This window comes from Mauremys reevesii, linkage group 14, assembly GCF_016161935.1.
Source record: "Mauremys reevesii isolate NIE-2019 linkage group 14, ASM1616193v1, whole genome shotgun sequence".
In the NCBI taxonomy this organism is placed as follows: Eukaryota; Metazoa; Chordata; order Testudines; family Geoemydidae; genus Mauremys; species Mauremys reevesii.
This window is the reverse complement of record NC_052636.1, coordinates 41,423,825-41,441,214: the sequence shown is the minus strand read 5'-3', so window position 1 is coordinate 41,441,214 and position 17,390 is coordinate 41,423,825.

Genomic DNA, 17,390 nt, shown 5'->3' with positions numbered 1-17,390 from the left:
CTTAATTCCAGTCTTCTGGAATTTCCCCAGTGTTCCAAGTCCTAATTACAATCAACATTAATAGTCCACCACGCTCCTCCACCAGGTCTTTAAAAACTCTTGGATACAAGTTATCCGGACCTGCTGATTTAAACATGTCTAACTGTAATAGCTGCTGTTTAATGTCCTTGTGAGTTCTTGTTGGAATGGAAAGAGTGTCATCGTCAACATCTTATGATACGCGTACAGCATCTGTTTTTCTCCAAATCCAGGAGAGAACACTTATTGAACACTTTTACCTCTTCTGCATAATTTTTGATAATTCTGCCATTTCCGCCTAGTAATTTATCACTACCATTGTTAGGATTAATATACTTTTCAAACCTTCCTTCTTATTTTCATTGATTGGTCATTGATTTCCCTTACCAATTTTCTACAATTCTGACCTTCTAACTCAGGGGTGAGCAACCTTTCAGAAGTCTTCATTTATTCACTCTAATTTAAGGTTTTGAGTGCGCCAGTAATACATTTTAACATTTTTAGAAGATCTTTCTCTGTCTATAATATATAACTAAACTATTGTTGTATGTAAAGTAAATAAGGCTTTTAAAATGTTTAAGAAACTTCATTTAAAATTAAATTAAAATGCAGAGCCCCCCGGACTGGTGGCCAGGACCCGGGCATTGTGAGTGCCACTGAAAATCAGCTTGCGTGCTGCCTTCAGCACCCGTGCCATAGGTTGCCTACCCCTGTGTGACGTTATTGATATAAACTGGGACCATATAGAACATGGTTTGCAACCAAGGTCCTGTAGTGGCACCAAATCTTAGGTAAAGGGGGTCATCTAAGGTGTCCAAGACCAGGTTATGGGTTGCTGGTTATGATTATGCTGTCTATGTGTATGTATCATTTTGTAGTTGAAGTTATAAGTATTGGCTTTATACTGTCTGTATTTTGTATTTGTGCTCTGCTTCTGGGTGACATCCCAGACAAGTTGGTGTTAGCTCTGCCTAGCCTGCTTGATGGCCCATTAAGGACCATCAGCTACACAATTGACCCATGGAGAGAAGGCAGACACGCCTTGTAACTCAGCAAAGTGCAGGGACTTGTCCATATGACTCCAGACTCCATTTTGCTGTAATTTTCCACAGTAAGGACAAAGAGGTTCTTACACCTGGAAAAGCCTATATAAGGCTGATGCCTCATCTCCATCTGGTCTTCAATCCTGCTTCTTACCTCTGGAGGGACTTTGCTACAAGCTGAAGCTCTGCACAAAGGACTAATGACCCATCCCAGCTGGGGATGTACTCCAGAGAATTGATTTGAACCTGCAGTTTATGCCATCACTGCTACAAGCCTGAACTAAGAACTTTGCCATTACTGTATGTAATTGATTCCATCTAACCAATTCTAGCTCTCATCTCTACCTTTTTCCCTTTATGAATAAACCTTTAGATTTTAGATTCTAAAGGATTGGCAACAGCATGATTTGTGAGTAAGATCTGATGTGTATATTGACCTGGGTCTGGGGCTTGATTTTTTGGGATCGAGAGAACCTTTTTATTTTACTGGGGTGTTGGTTTTTATAACCATTCATCCCCAGGACGAGTGGCACTGGTGGCGATACTGGGAGACTGGAGTGTCTAAGGAAATTGCTTGTGTGACTTGTGGTTAGCCAGTGGGGTGAAACCGAAGTCCTTCTTGTCTGTCTGGTTTGGTTTGCCTTAGAGGTGGAAAAACCCCAGGCTTGGGCTGTGACTGCCCTGTTTGAGCAATTGGTCCTGAATTGGCACTCTCAGTTGGGTCCCACCAGAACCGCCTCGTCACAGTGGTGTAGTCGTGCTTGGATCCACAGAACCAGGTCAATTAAGCTTTGGGCCAGAACCCCACGCTATCCAAATTCAAAATTTGGGATTGAGAGTTTGGTTGGTTAAAGATCAGTGACCATGAGAGAGAAAGCATCAGCAAAAGCAATGAAACTGCAAGGCCTGATGGACAGCCTGCAGTTTGAACATGAGCAAAAACTGGCAGAAATTCGAATGGAAGAGAAGCGAGCCTTGGCCCAGCTGGAGAAAGAGGCTGCTGAGAGAAAGCAAGAGGCTGCTGAGAGAGAGAAAGAAGCTGCTGAGAGAGAAGAAAAAGCACGTAAGGAGCTGCTGGCTGCTGAGGAGAAAACTCGACAGATGCAACAAGAAACTTCTGGACCCCAGCTTCAAGTCAAAAAAGCAAGGGAAGAACAGCAGAAATTGTATCCTCTTGAAAGTCCAGTTTGTAACAATGTTGGTATGTTGTATAACTCTGAGCAGTTGTCTGGGCGTAACCAAATGTACCCCAACAATGCCACCTCTTATGTCAATGCTGTTACTGTGTGTTCAGTAGAGGGTGGCCCCATAAATTGTGCCAGTGCTATGTATGGGAGTGGTAATGGAAAATTCATAGAGAGTGTAAAAGTCAATGGTAAAAGCTGTTTAGAGCAAATTATGGCTTCTAACATCACTCTTGTTAAAGCAGATCTGGTCAAAGAGGAAGATTATTTACCAAATTAGAGTGTGACTGTTGTGATCCTCTGAGTTTACTGTGCGTGTGCCTTTAGCCAGAATCCACCTTGAATGGAATGGGGCTCAGCATGAAGTGATAGCTGGAGTCAGGAAGTTATTGCCTAAAGATCTTTTAATTGGGGAAAATGTTAAAGCTTTGTTCAGTCCAGGTAGCCAGTCACAGGAGAGGAATGATCTTAAACCTGTGTCTATTGTGGGCAATGGTTTGCCTGAGGTGGGTTGCTCCAAAGGTTTGTCTGTGCCAGGAAGCAGTGTGTCTGTGAGTGGAGTTTCTGAATGTCTGTCTGATGTCTCAGAAGTGAATCTGAAGTTAGATCAAGTGCAGAAAGATCTCATTGGTGAGGAAAATGTTTCTCAGGAGCAGGTTAAAGTAGATGGTCAGGTTAAAGCCCTAACCAGGGGCGGCTCTAGGCACCAGCAAAACAAGCTGGTGTCTAGGGCGGCAAAATATAGGGGGCGGCAAAAGGCTGGGGCTGGGGCCCCAGCTCATCCTGCCGCTGCGAGCGGAGGAGTGGCCTGTCCCCCGCAGCCGGCGCAGGGCCGCGCTACCGGCTCCGCTTGGGGGAGAGGGATGGCCCCTTACCGGTAGCGCGGCCCCGCCTGGCTGCAGAAGACGGGCCGCTCCTCCTCCGCTGCAGCTGCGTGGCTCCGGGGGAGGGGTGGGGGGGCTGAGCTCCGCCCCGCTCCGAGCCGCGTGGGGAGGGGGCGGGGCTGTGAGCTCCAGGCTCCAGCTCCTCCCGCTCGCGCGAGCTCCCAGCCCCGCCCCCTCCCCACGCGGCTCGGGGCGGGGCTCAGGCCCCGTTGGAGCTCCCAGCCTCGCCCCCTCCCCACGCGGCTCGGAGCAGGGCGGGGTTCAGGCCCCGCCGGCCACACGCTGCAGCTGCTCGGCGACGCGCTGAGGCTCCGGGTGAGGAGGGAGCTGGGGGTAAGAGGCTGGGGCCAGGGGGGGTTGGCTAAGGGGCAGGGAGTCCTGGGGACAGTCAGGGCACAGGGAGGGGGCAGAGGTGGGGGGGTGGGGGCAGGGAATGGGGGGAGTTGGATTGTGGGCATTCGGGGGGGGTCTGTCAGGACCCCGGGGGGGGTGGATAGAGGTTGGGGCAGACGGGGAGCAGGGGTGGGGTCCCAGGGTGGTGGTTGGGGTCTTTGGGGACGGTGAGGGGACAAGGAGCAGGATGGTCGGGGATTCTGAGGGGGGTAGTCGGGGGGCAGGAAGTGGGTGGGGGTCGGATGGGGGCAGGGCCAGGCCGTTTGGGAGGCACAGCCTTCCCTACCCTACAGCTCATCAGCAGTTTGAGGCTTGCAGAAGAGCCGAGCTGTGAGCTTTTCCATTAGGGCCACTGTCCCTGTCACTTCTCAAATGCCAAATTATAGTCTACTTGTAATTTCAGTGCCATAGGGAGATTCGTGTCAGGGGAGGGTAGCTTCATTTAAAATTAGCCACTGGGGGGAGGGATCACATGAGAAGAGCAATATCCTTCCCAACCCTACCAACGGAGACCCCCCTCCCCCGCATTCCCTGAGGCTCCAGAGGGGTTAATTCAGTGGTTCTCAAACTTTTGTCCAGGTGACCCCTTTCACATAGCAAACCTCTGAGTGTGACCCCCCCTTATAAACTGAAAACACTTTTTTATATATTTAACACTATTATAAATGCTGGAGGCAAACCGGGGTTTGAGGTGGAGGCTGACAGCTCACGACCCCCAGTAATAACCTCGTGACCCCCTGAGGGGTCCTGACCTCCAGTTTGAGAACCCCTGGATTAATTTAATTTTAGCAGCCTGTGTCCATTCACATGCATGTGCTATTTCAGTTTTGACAACATAGGCTCATTCCAGATTCTGGAACAAGCTCAAATGCTCAGTTCGTGGAGTATGTACATAGTTTATACTAAAGACAAATCCACAGTAACCGTCTCCAGTTTGCGAGGGACCCCATGGAGCCAGTCTCTAGGAAACAGATAAATGCATGGAGATTAAGTCAATTAATGGCTATTAGCCAGGATGGGTAAGGAATGGTGTCCTTAGCCTCTGTTTGTCAGAGAGTGGAGATGGATGGCAGGAGCGAGATCACTTGATCATTACCTGATAGGTTCACTCCCTCTGGGGCACTTGGCATTGGCCATTGTCAGTAGTCAGGATACTGGGCAGGATGGCCTTTAGTTTGACCCAGTATGGCCGTTCTTATGTTCTAACCTAAATGAATCCAAAGTTATGGAGCCAGATATGAGTCAAGGAAGCCAGCAGAGTATCAGAAACCTGGAAAAATCTCTGCTTGGATGGGCTCAGGCGTTGGGTCACAAGCTGAGGTGGTTCCAAAGGTTTGGATTTTTTTTTAAGCAGAATTTTTTTATTGTTCCTTTAAACAATCAAACACAGCAAGCAGCAAATATTTGGCCACACACTTCTGAAACCCCAAATCATGTTCAGGTTTTGGCAGATTTATTTCAGCTTTTTCAATTAGAAAAACCACAACAAATTTTGAAAGAAAGCAGACATTGTCTGATTTGTTTCTGCTTTTTAAAAACCCCTAGTTTTCGATCCAAAAAAAGTTTTGACGGAAAATATTTGTACAACCTTTTTAATGAGCTTTAGTGCCTTTTAGCATAGCTGATGCTGAGAACCAGTGATACCTTGTAAAGGTGACTTGAAAAGAAATTCTCAAAACTGGGTTTGTGCTGAGATGCAGAAGGTTTTTAAATGTTTATTTTTCCTGGGGCAAACGAGCGGGGGCGGGAAGTGTGGCAGTTTTCCCCAGGCCCCACAGGGGCCCCCACGAGAATACAGTATTCTATAGTATTGCAACTTTTTTTTATGGAAGGGGCCCCCAAAATTGCTTCGCCCCAGGCCCCCTGAATCCTCTGGGCGGCCCTGGTTCGTGCTGCTGCAAGCTGAGGAGCAGCCTGTCCTCTGCAGCTGGGCAGGGCCGCGCTACTGGATCCTGCCTAGGGAGTGGGGGTGGCCGCTGACCGCGGGAGAGTGGCGCAAACAAGCTGAGAAGCAGCCCGTCCTCTGCAGCCAGGGCAGGGCCGCGCTACCGGCTCCGCCTTGGGAGTGGTGGCTGCCAGTAGCGCGGCCCTTCCCCGGCTGCAGAGACCGCTCCTCGTCGGCTTGTCCTCGCCGCTCTCCCCCAGGCAGCGGCCACCCCCCAGGCAGGAGCCGGTAGTGCATCCCTGGTCCGGCTGCAGAGGATGGGAGGGACATGATGCCCGGGCGGGCCGCTCCTCCTTGGCTTGTCCCCGCCTCCTCCCCTCTGCGCCGCCTCCTGCCAGGGGACGGGAGAGGGGAGCAGAGCGGCAGCCCGGGCTGAGCTCATGCCAGGGCCAAGGCGAAGACCAAGGATGAGCGGGGCTGGGATCCAGCAGCAGCCCCAACCCCTGGCCCTGGGAGCGGTGGTGACTGGAGCTGAATCCGCCTTGGGCCAGATCTGCAGCAAGGTGAGAGTTGGGCCAGGCAGGAGGGTTTTGTTAAAATTAAATGTTAAAATTACATTAGTAGGAAATGGTTTTGTTTCACTAACTACAAATTCTCTGTTTTCATTTTTTTTTTAATTTTAAACAGTCAAAACAAAACTGCAAAGTGCAAACATATGTAAAAGCAAAAAAAATTTGGCGGGGGGGCAGCCAAAAATGTTTTTGCTTGGGGCAGCAAAAACCTAGAGCCGGCCCTGGCCCTAACTGAGGAAGGAGAGGGTAGATCTGTAATGGGTAATGGATTGGTGGCTAGTACAGCTTGTAAAAGTGAACCTGAAATGGGTAACTGTGATTTGCTGGAAGTAGCTCAGTGTAGTGAAAAAAGCAGCAGCTTATCTGTTGGGAGTGGCCATGTGTCTGGTAGGAAAAATCTGGATGAGCCTAGGCAGCCTTGTGAGCTGATGGCTTTGTCTAGTCAGCAGTGTGGGAAGACAGGGATAGTGGAAGATGAGTGGCCCTGTGCCTTACCTGTTTCCTGTGTGGAGAAATGTGACAGTGGAGGGAATGTGCCTGTGTCTGTCAGGGGTATTGACTTGCCTATGGAGGAAGCTGCCCCAGTCTCCAAGCAGTTGTCTGTGAACAGCCCTGTGTGCTGGGACAAGGGAAATGAGATCCCAAGCAGTGTGTCTGGGGAAGGAGAATGTGTCTCCAGCTCTTCTGTGTCTGTGGAGCAGACAGAAGGTGCCTTTCAGCCTGTGATGGTTGAGGGTGGTTCAGTTGTCTCGGAGTTGGTTGTAAATACAGCTAAAGCCCAGGAAGGGAACAGTCCTAAGTTTGTGTCTGCTGGGGAGAATGGCACTGTAACTAGGTTGCATCCAGTTAGTGTCTTAGCAAAATCCCAGAGACCAGACAATTCTGGTGCTTGTAGTTTGCCAGTTGCTAATGTGTGGTTGGAAAAGGGTGCAGCAACTCTGTCTGATCAGGGTGATACCCCAGCCAGGGCACAAGGACAGCATGAAGGTGATTTAATTGTGTTACCTACTGACAATTTGGCGACTTGTAGCAAGAAGGAAAAGATTCCTAAACTTGTTCATGGCCAAGGGAAGGAGATTGCTTCTAACCTGTTATCGAGAAAGTCTATGAGTTTGCCTGAACGGGATTGTGTAGGAATCTGCCTGTTGGGCCAGAGGTGATTCTGAATGTAAGTAAGACCCAGCAAGACTCTGTGGTTGCTCAGGAAAGTGTTCCTTTAGAGCAAGCCCTAGGTGAAGAGGGTGAGAGCAGAATTTCTGAGAGGGTGAATTGCTGCTTAGAAAAGCTCATAGGGAAGGGAATCCTCATGGTAATCTGTGCAAGCAGTTTACTGCAACTGAAGGGTGTGAAAGTGATTTAATCAAGAAGGTTTTAGTTCCTAACAGCCAGAAATGTTCTGTTGTGAATGGATCCACTGACTTTCCTTTTGAGAGATCCAGTGTGGGCAGCTTTGAAAAGGTCTGAGATGGAGGAAAAGCTGTTAAAGTTGAGCAGCCCTATAACCACGTGGCTGTGTGTGGCCAGCGTGTTGGGAAGACAATGGTGTTGGAACAGGAACGTCTCCATGCTGAATCTGTGAGTGAGCAGTCTGTGCTTCAGGGTCTGAGGACAGATTCAGTTACTGGTGTTTCAGAGCAGAACAGTTTTATGACTGAATACTTAAGGATGCAGGGGAGAGCAGCTCTCACCCTCAGACCCTTTGGATTTGTGTCGTATCTCTGTAAGACAGAGTCCAGCCTTGGAATTGGTAGCAGCTAAGAAGTGAAAAGCTGGTGTTTGTGTTGATGCAAATTACCTGGCTGGCAGGGAGAAGAAAGACTTGTTAATAGCTGCTGGCACAGAGAGCCCACCCCATCAGCCAGTGACTTCTGTTAGGAAAAAGCAGATCCAATCCACTGTTGTTCAAACCAAGTTTTACCTTGAGTTTTTAAGGAGATTCAATCATGTTATTGAACATGACTTTGATAAACCATTTCTGTTATACACTGGTACGGCCTGTAGCCCAACACTAGCTGTAGTGAGACAGACCCAAGGATGGGGGGTTCTTGGGATGCAGTCGGTGATGTTTTGTCATCCCTTCCTGCATCAATTTTGCGTTGGGGGTGTGACGTTATTGATATAATCTGGGACCATATAGAACATGGTTTGCAACCAAGGTCCTGTAGTGGCACCAAATCTTATATAAAGGGGGTCATCTAAGGTGTCTAAGACCAGGTTATGGGTTGCTGGTTATGATTATGCTGTCTATATGTATGTATCATTTTGTAGTTGAAGTTATAAGTATTGGCTTTATACTGTCTGTATTTTGTATTTGTGCTCTGCTTCTGGGTGACATCCCAGACAAGTTGATGTTAGCTCTGCCTAGCCTGCTTGATGGCCCATTAAGGACCATCAGCTACACAATTGACCCATGGAGAGAAGGCAGACACGCCTTGTAACTCAGCAAAGTGCAGGGACTTGTCCATATGACTCCAGACTCCATTTTGCTGTAATTTTCCACAGCAAGGACAAAGAGGTTCTTACACCTGGAAAAGCCTATATAAGGCTGATGCCTCATCTCCATCTTATCTTCAATCCTGCTTCTTACCTCTGGAGGGACTTTGCTACAAGCTGAAGCTCTGCACAAAGGACTGATGACCCATCCCAGCTGGGGATGTACTCCAGAGAATTGATTTGAACCTGCAGTTTATGCCATCACTGCTACAAGCCTGAACTAAGAACTTTGCCATTACTGTATGTAATTGATTCCATCTAACCAATTCTAGCTCTCATCTCTACCTTTTTCCCTTTATGAATAAACCTTTAGATTTTAGATTCTAAAGGATTGGCAACGGCGTGATTTGTGGGTAAGATCTGATGTGTATATTGACCTGGGTCTGGGGCTTAATTCTTTGGGATTGAGATAACCTTTTATTTTACTGGGGTGTTGGTTTTTATAACCATTCATCCCCAGGACGAGTGCACTGGTGGAGATACTGGAAGACTGGAGTGTCTAAGGAAATTGCTTGTGTGACTTGTGGTTAGCCAGTGGGGTGAAACCGAAGTTCTTCTTGTCTGGCTGGTTTGGTTTGCCTTAGAGGTGGAAAAACCCCAGGCTTGGGCTGTGACTGCCCTGTTTGAGCAATTGGTCCTGAATTGGTACTCTCAGTTGGGTCCCGCCAGAACCGCCTCGTCACACCCTGTTCTAACTAATATTCTTTACTACTGACTTCCCTTTTCTTCCTTATATTTTATTTGGAGAGTGTTTCCTACCAGGGAGCCATTAGTAGGGTCCAGAGCCAGCCCCATCTCCTATATCAAACTCTGGCTAGTAGGTATGTGATAAATGTGACGCCCCTGCCTGCGTCTGTCAGCTGGGAGACACAAAGATTCTCTCTTTCTACCCTCTGATGCTGCCTGGCTGCTCTAAGCTAGGTGAGGTGGGACTCTCTTAACATGTGCCTCCCGGAGCTTCCATTTCCCTGGTGCTGCTGTTCCGTGAATAGTGGGGTTGTGAGTGGGGCAGCAGGTACTGAGTGTTGGACTCTTGCTCTTTCAGGGGCCGTTGACCTTCGAGGAGGTGGCTGTGTATTTCACCAGAGAAGAATGGGCTCTGCTGGACCCCGCTCAGAGAGCCCTCTACAGGGATGTCATGCAGGAGAACTATGAGACAGTGACCTCGCTGGGTAAGCAGTCCTGTCCCCTGGGTTATTAGAAGCTGTGGGGTCTCTGAAGAACCTGAGTAGTAATAACTTTATACCTTTATTCGTCATACAAGTTTTGACAAGATTCCTTGCCCCCCCCCCCTGCCTTTTTTTGCCTTATCTCCCACCCACTAGTATCATTTTTGGACATGTGCCTTTTTGGTGCTGTCACACATTTTAAAATTGCATTGAATGTAATTGGCTACATTAGTAACTATATTAATCACTGTAGCTTTCATGCCTTTTCCTCATTTTAAGAGGAAAATATGCTCCCTGTGGAATTCTAAATTGAGTAAATAGGTGTGTGACTCATGCATGGCTTGTGTGACAGTCAGATGAGCTCTTTTAGGAGAGCATGTAATGTTGCCGTTCAGGATCCCATGGGTGAAGGGATAAGCGAGCCGTGGGAGGGACAGAGACGGGGGATAGTAGATATGCCAGGAAATGGGGCAGGTGTGTGCAGGGTTAGAGCTAAGAAGCAGCAGGGAGGTAGGAGGCTGTGAGAGACGAGGAGAAAATACAAGAAGTTCTCAAGGTGCCGGGAGGTGGTGCTGGCTGAGAGTAATGGGAAGAAGCGGAGGAGTGTTGGGAAGGGCACCCAGGAAGTGGGCTGGGTGGGTCAGTGGGAGGGAGGAGAGGTTTGGGGATCTAGAGCTGTTGGGGATCCCAGACCTCTAACCCCAAATCCCTACCGAAGCCTTGTTGCTGTAGAGCCTCCATTCCAGTTTTATTTCTGTTCAGTTTCACTTTATTATACATTTTTTTCCCCAATTATTATTTTAACTCTTGACCTCCCTCTCCCTCTCATTATGCCCTCCCCATATAACCTCCCCGTCTCTGTGCACAGAGACCCTGGCCACCGATCCTGAGTCCTTGCTGCATCCTCCCGCCCAGAACAGGGCCCCTACCCAGGCATAAATGGGCACTTCGTTGATGATGTCACAGGGTGGTATAGTCTGTACAATTTTTACACCTATAAGATTACATATTCCGAAGCCCTTCACACCAGTCGGGCTTATCTCTATACGCTGATATAGTCTGTTCCCTTCCCAGCTCTGATGCCGCAGAGCCTGGCCTGTGTCCCTGTTCCCATTCTCCCCCTAACCAACATTCAACATTCATGGGGCCTCATCTGGAGCACTGTGTCCAGTTTTGGGCCCAACACTATAAGAAGGATGTGGAAAAATTGGAAAGCATCCAGCAGGGGGCAACAAAAATGGTTAGGGGGCTGGAGCACATGACTTCTGAGGAGAGGGTGAGGGAAGTGGGATTGTTTAGTCTGCAGAAGAGAAGAATGAGGGGGGATTTGATAGCAGCCTTCAACTACCTGAAGGGGAGTTCCAAAGAGGATGGATCTAGACTGTTCTCAGTGGTAGCAGATGACAGAACAAAGAGTAATGATTTCAAGTTGCAATGGGGGAGTTTTAGGTTGGATATTAGGAAACACTATTTCACTAGGAGAGTGGTGAAGCCCTGGGATGGGTTCCCTAGGGAGGTGGTGGAATCTCCTTCCTTAGAGGTTTTTAAGGTCAGGCTTGTTGCCGGCTCAAAGAGCCCAAGGCGGAGCAACAGTAGGGTTCGTTGCCCGGTGTGCGTCGCACTAATTATCACACCAGGGTGGAGAAGCAAAACCAGGTTTATTTAAGCCCAAATAGGTGCCAGGGAGAAAAGCATTCTCAAATCCTGCACCCCGATGCAAGCAGTTTTCCTCTCTTTATACAGAACTTTAGCTACGCATTCCCATTACCCCCACACTCCTCCTCTCCCCCCACCTTTCATTCCCATGCAGCAAATACACTTTGCAATAGCAATCACATGAAGCAGTTAAGTCATACTTGGCAAAAAACCACCTTAGCTTGTTAGCAACTTTTTTGTGATTAGTTATTTGTACTTTTTCACCGTGGGGGCTACGTTTTTATGCATATAACTTTAATTACAGCACCTGCTTTTTGCCTATTTTATTTAATATTGGCTACATTTAGTATTAAGCAACCTTACCACTGCAGTAATTAGCACATAACACAAAAGGTTACAAAAGTTTAGTAAGGCTAACAAAAGCACTTTACATAAAGGTACTTTGGGTCACATAGGCCCAAAGTCACAACTTTGGTTTACTCAGGCCTAGTGGCACCAACAATCCCCCCCTTTGAGAATACTTAACAAACTTTTGGCGAGTTTTTTTAAACTTTAAAAACAAAAAACAATGAAGCTTTACAGATATATGTACAACTGCTTTTTTGAGCTTAGTTACCCCCAACCCAGGAATGAATGCATGGACAAAAGAGTGGAATGTTTATTTAACAACTAAGGGATTGGGGCACTGACTATAAATTAGGTAGGTATACCAAGTGGTTTAATTTTTTAGATGTCTTGGTGAATAATTTAGTCCCATATGCATTTTCCCCATGGATTCAGCAGGATTTGGTATGTGGAAGCCACACCCACCCTAACCGGTCCATATGCTTGGAAGGAGCACTGTGAATGTCCACACTTCCATTTAGAAAGTGTCCAAGTATGTCTCCATGACCACAGATCAGATGGTACTTCTGATGTGTCTGTAAGGGCAGTGGGTCAAATCTGGTGCTTAAGATCACTCTGAATGGCCATTAGCTGGTCATTCAGGAAATTCTGAATTTTTAAACATACTAGATTCCACTGCAATACCTTTCCAGCCTTAGTGATATTCAATACCATCTTTGTCAGTAACTTCTGGGTTATAGAACTAAGGGTGGAAATGACATGTAACTTACCAACTCCAGCCTGTACTTGGGTTAGCTGAACTTCAGAAATAAGGCTAGTGGCCCTTTCTGGTCGGCCCAATTTTTTATCATGTTTTTGGCCTTTAAGAATATTTCAAATGGCTGTTACACTGTTAGCCCCAGCCCACAGGGATCTGCCCAATTTCCTCTTTTTTCAGAGGAAATAACCCAGGCTTTTTGTTGTGCTAATTTAATGGCAGCCCCTTGTGAGCAATCTGGGTATGTAAAAGTGATCTGAAAACTGAATAAAGGCAATGTCATTTAAAATCCAATTAGGGAGGGCAATACATACTGAAGGATTTATTCAAAACACAGGGCGCAGCCTGTAGAATAAACCCCAAAATTTAATTAATACCACATTTTTAAACATGGGTCCCACAAGTTTTTTTCTGCCAGTGTGTAATTTTTTGTTTTTTCACCAGGGTCAGTTTTCAATGTTTTTTTTTATTAGGAATTTCTGGACTTTGGCAATGTCAGTGGAGTGAGTGTTTTTTTTTTTTTTTTAAAACAATTGTGGTTTAGCATTTTACAGGGGAGAGGTTTCCAGCACATATTACCCTGTAATAGCTGTGCTTTTTCTAGAAAAGTCTAAAGGCACAGTTGGTCTGTCAGTGGACAAGGGAGCTTTTTCCCTGCTGTTCAGAAGCACAGTAGAACTAGAAGAAAGAATAGGCTAATTATTAATAGGAAAATTTTTTTGATGTGGAGGGGTGGAGGGGTCTTTTTGCAGTGAGAATTCTGGGTCCAAGCAGTCAGTCTTTGGCACTTCACAGCAGTGTTGGTAGACAGCAGGACTTGGAAAGGGCCTTTCCAGCGTGGAGCCAAGGCAGTCTTTTGTTGATGGATTTTTATGTAGACCCAGTCTTTTGGTTCCTAGGAGTGGTAGGGCTGCTAGGATCTTTGGGTTGTTTTTTTTTTACCTGTGAGAAAAAAACCTAACACATTGCATTAGTGTCTTTGCAGATTTTACATCTGCTTGGGTATATTTAAGCCCCCCCTTTTTTTGGTTGTTTGCTTACAGCTAAAACTTGGCTGTGTTTTTGAACGGAGTTAGTGTCTTATTTTGAAACTGAGTATGTTAACTATTTACTTTTTTAGTTAACTTATTTTTTTTTTTTTTTGGCTTTTTTTTTTAACTTACAAAGGAAACTTTTACTTATACATTTTTTGTTAACAATAAACACATACACAGTATATTAGTTTTATTTAATGTATGCCACATATACCCTTTTACTAAAATAACCTTATTACAGAGCTTTAGAACAACAGGCCAGGACAAGCACACCCATTTTGATGAGTTTACTTAATACAACTTTTAGTTCAATAGCTTTTTACTATTCCCAGCCCTCTGGCTAGAAGTCTGAGGTAGCTAGAAGGATCCCATGTACAATATGGGGAGTGGGTTAACTTTCCATGTCCTTGCTTTTAAAGACTGTTAGTATGCAAATTTTAATAACCACTTTAAATTAAAAGATTTGGCTAATAAAGTTTTTTTTTTTTACTTAAGAAAATGTATTAGACTTTAGTATATCACATTTTTTTGATATATTTAAACACTTTGTATTTTAAATAAAACAAAACAAGTATTTGCATTTTAATTTAACACTGCTACTTGATTTTAAATTAGACCATTCCATAAAAAATATTAAACACAACATAGACAGAACATAGAACATAAAACATAATTGTTACTCTGTCAGTAAATGCATGATATGTTGAATGCTGTTCAGCTGGCATTAGTTTTTTTTTTGATTATTTGAAAGACAGAAACAAAAGTCTACCCCTTCTGGGCAGTCAATTATTACTTAAAATATACAAATACTTTTGTTAATTTAGGAGAATTACCCCATATTGTCTTGTATGTGTTTTATAGGCAGCCCCTGTTTTAGTGGCTCTTATTTTATTAGTTAAATAATTTGCATTAATACAGATGCTTGCTGGCTCACTTTTTACTTGTAACTTCTGCTTGTAAACACTGAAAGAAAACATTATTACTTACAGTGCTTTTAGAGCCTAATACAATTTTAATTACATAGCAGTGGATACATTTTTCAGCTAATTTAACAAAATTGTTTATAGCCAAATGATTGCAATTTAATAATTTTTTTGCCTGAATTTATTTACAAACATTTTAAAGACACCAAGAACTTTTTACTTTAGTACATTTACAAAATTTAACTGCTGTTTTCTTTAGCAACTATAGAGTTAACTTTTTACTGTGCCTTAAATTACTTGCTTGTTTTTTTAACAACCATTTATTAACTCGGATTACCATTTTAAATATTTTTTTGAGTATTTGAACCCACATGCGTATACTTACTTACTCTGTTTTTGTTTTTGTTTTTTTTACTACACTCTAAAAGTTTCCAACCTGTTTTTTAAGCTCTCTGTCTGTTGCCTGGCCGCCTGGGCCTGATTTTTTTTTTTTTTTTTTTTTTTTTTTTTACTTAACATAGTTTGTGCTGATTTTTGACCTTGTACACAGAGCAGCTTTTTTTTTATTTCTGGGGTTAGCTGAGTTTTAAATTAACCCGTTCCTAGACAAATTGCTCACACTGTGTTAGAGGCTTTTTTTTGTGATTAAAAGCTTTTTGAGATATATGATTTTATTTAGATTGAAGATACTTTTTAATGGGCATTGTTTAGATAGATTTTTACGTGTGTAAAGATTCCAATTTTTTAAATACCTGCAGGTTTTAGGACCATAATGTACGTACATGTAACATACTGGGGTACCCTTAGGGGGTGAGGTAAAAATGTTTAGACTGTTCTTTCTCCATTTTCCACTTACACACACACAGAGGGTGCTTTGTCCCCGCTAGCAGCACATAAACTATGGATCTTTCCCTACAGGGCACTTACACAGGAGAGACACTCACACTGGTATACACACACACACACACACATACACCAAGACCATTATTTTTTATTACCACGATGCATTTTATTTTGCTGCACAGTCAATAAATTTAAATGGCATGAGCCCAGCAGAGACAGACATTCCCACGGACAGTTCTTCTTCTAGTGCAGCTCTGGGGCATATGATGAGGGATTTTTTTACAAGAGCTTTACATACAAACAGCTTCAGAAGCTACCTGTTTGCTGACAAAACAGGAGTAATTGAAGGATCGTGTTGTAATTAAGTGATCCTTCCGGTGGCCACTTTTTCTGGCTTTCTAGCTGATACTGAGGCCAGTCTACTGTACAGAACCTTTTTAGTTTACTCTTAGCCAATGGATTTGATTTAAACACTTTTTAATTTATTAGAATGCATTTTAAGGGTGTACACCATACCCTGCCTGTACTTTGTTTTTGCCCCATACCTATGGGAAGACACTGGGCGTCCCCAGGTCTTAACAGGCAAACAAAAGGTTAACAGCACTGGACTGTTCCTACCTTATTTACGAGACCGGTTCCCCACCGTCGCCCGCAGCTGCTTCTTCACTATCTGAGCGCGTTGCACCGTTGTGTTCTCCAAGGTCAGCCTGACGCGTCTTTGCCGAGGCCCCCGGTAAAGGCACCGGTGCGCGCTAGGCGTCGGCTCTGATCATTGTTCACCGGCCATTGGAGGAGTTCGGGCAAGGCACAATTTTGCCTTGAGCCCACCCAGGGACGCCAAAACTGTTGCCGGCTCAAAGAGCCCAAGGCGGAGCAACAGTAGGGTTCGTTGCCCGGTGTGCGTCGCACTAATTATCACACCAGGGTGGAGAAGCAAAACCAGGTTTATTTAAGCCCAAATAGGTGCCAGGGAGAAAAGCATTCTCAAATCCTGCACCCCGATGCAAGCAGTTTTCCTCTCTTTATACAGAACTTCAGCTACGCATTCCCATTACCCCCACACTCCTCCTCTCCCCCCACCTTTCATTCCCATGCAGCAAATACACTTTGCAATAGCAATCACATGAAGCAGTTAAGTCATACTTGGCAAAAAACCACCTTAGCTCGTTAGCAACTTTTTTGTGATTAGTTATCTGTACTTTCCCACCGTGGGGGCTACGTTCTCATGCATATAACTTTAATTACAGCACCTGCTTTCCGCCTATTTTATTTAATATTGGCTACATTTAGTATCAAGCAACCTTACCACTGCAGTAATTAGCACATAACACAAAAGGTTACAAAAGTTTAGTAAGGCTAACAAAAGCACTTTACATAAAGGTACTTTGGGTCACATAGGCCCAAAGTCACAACTTTGGTTTACTCAGGCCTAGTGGCACCAACAGGCTTGACAAAGCCTTGGCTGGGATGATTTAGTTGGGGATTGGTCCTGCTTTGAGCAGGGGTGGGACTAGATGACCTCCTGAGGTCCCTTCCAACCCTGACATTCTATAATTCCAATTTCCTTCCCCCCTCCTGTTTGACCCCATTTATAGAGTAATATTCTCAGCTATACCTGAACCAATCATTGTGCTGAAATTTAACTAACCAATTCTAACATATTGTGACATAATTTTCTAACCCAGGCGTCGGCCACCTTTCAGAAGTGGTGTGCTGAGTCTTCATTTATTCACTCTAATTTAAGATTTCATGTGCCAATAATACATTTTAACATTTTTAGACAGTCTCTTTCTATAAGTCTATAATACATAATTAAACTATTGTATGTAAAGTCAGTAAGGTTTTTAAAATGTTTAAGAAGCTTCATTTACAATTAAATTTAAAATGCAGAGCCTTCTGGACCGGTGGCCAGGACCTGGGCAGTGTGAGTGCCACTGAACATCAACTTGTGTGCCGCCATAGGTTGCCTACTCCTGCTCTAACCAATTATAAACCAGTACCCTAATTAACTTACACCTGGCAACATTAATTATACAGGAGAGAGAAACAATTAGAGAACCAGACTGATTAACAATGTAAAAGTGGTTGCCATAAAGATAAAGCAATACAGAAATGAGGGTTTCACAACCACAACCATTGATAAGTGATTTCTTGCCAGACAAAGAAACCTTAATTTGATAGCATTCTAACC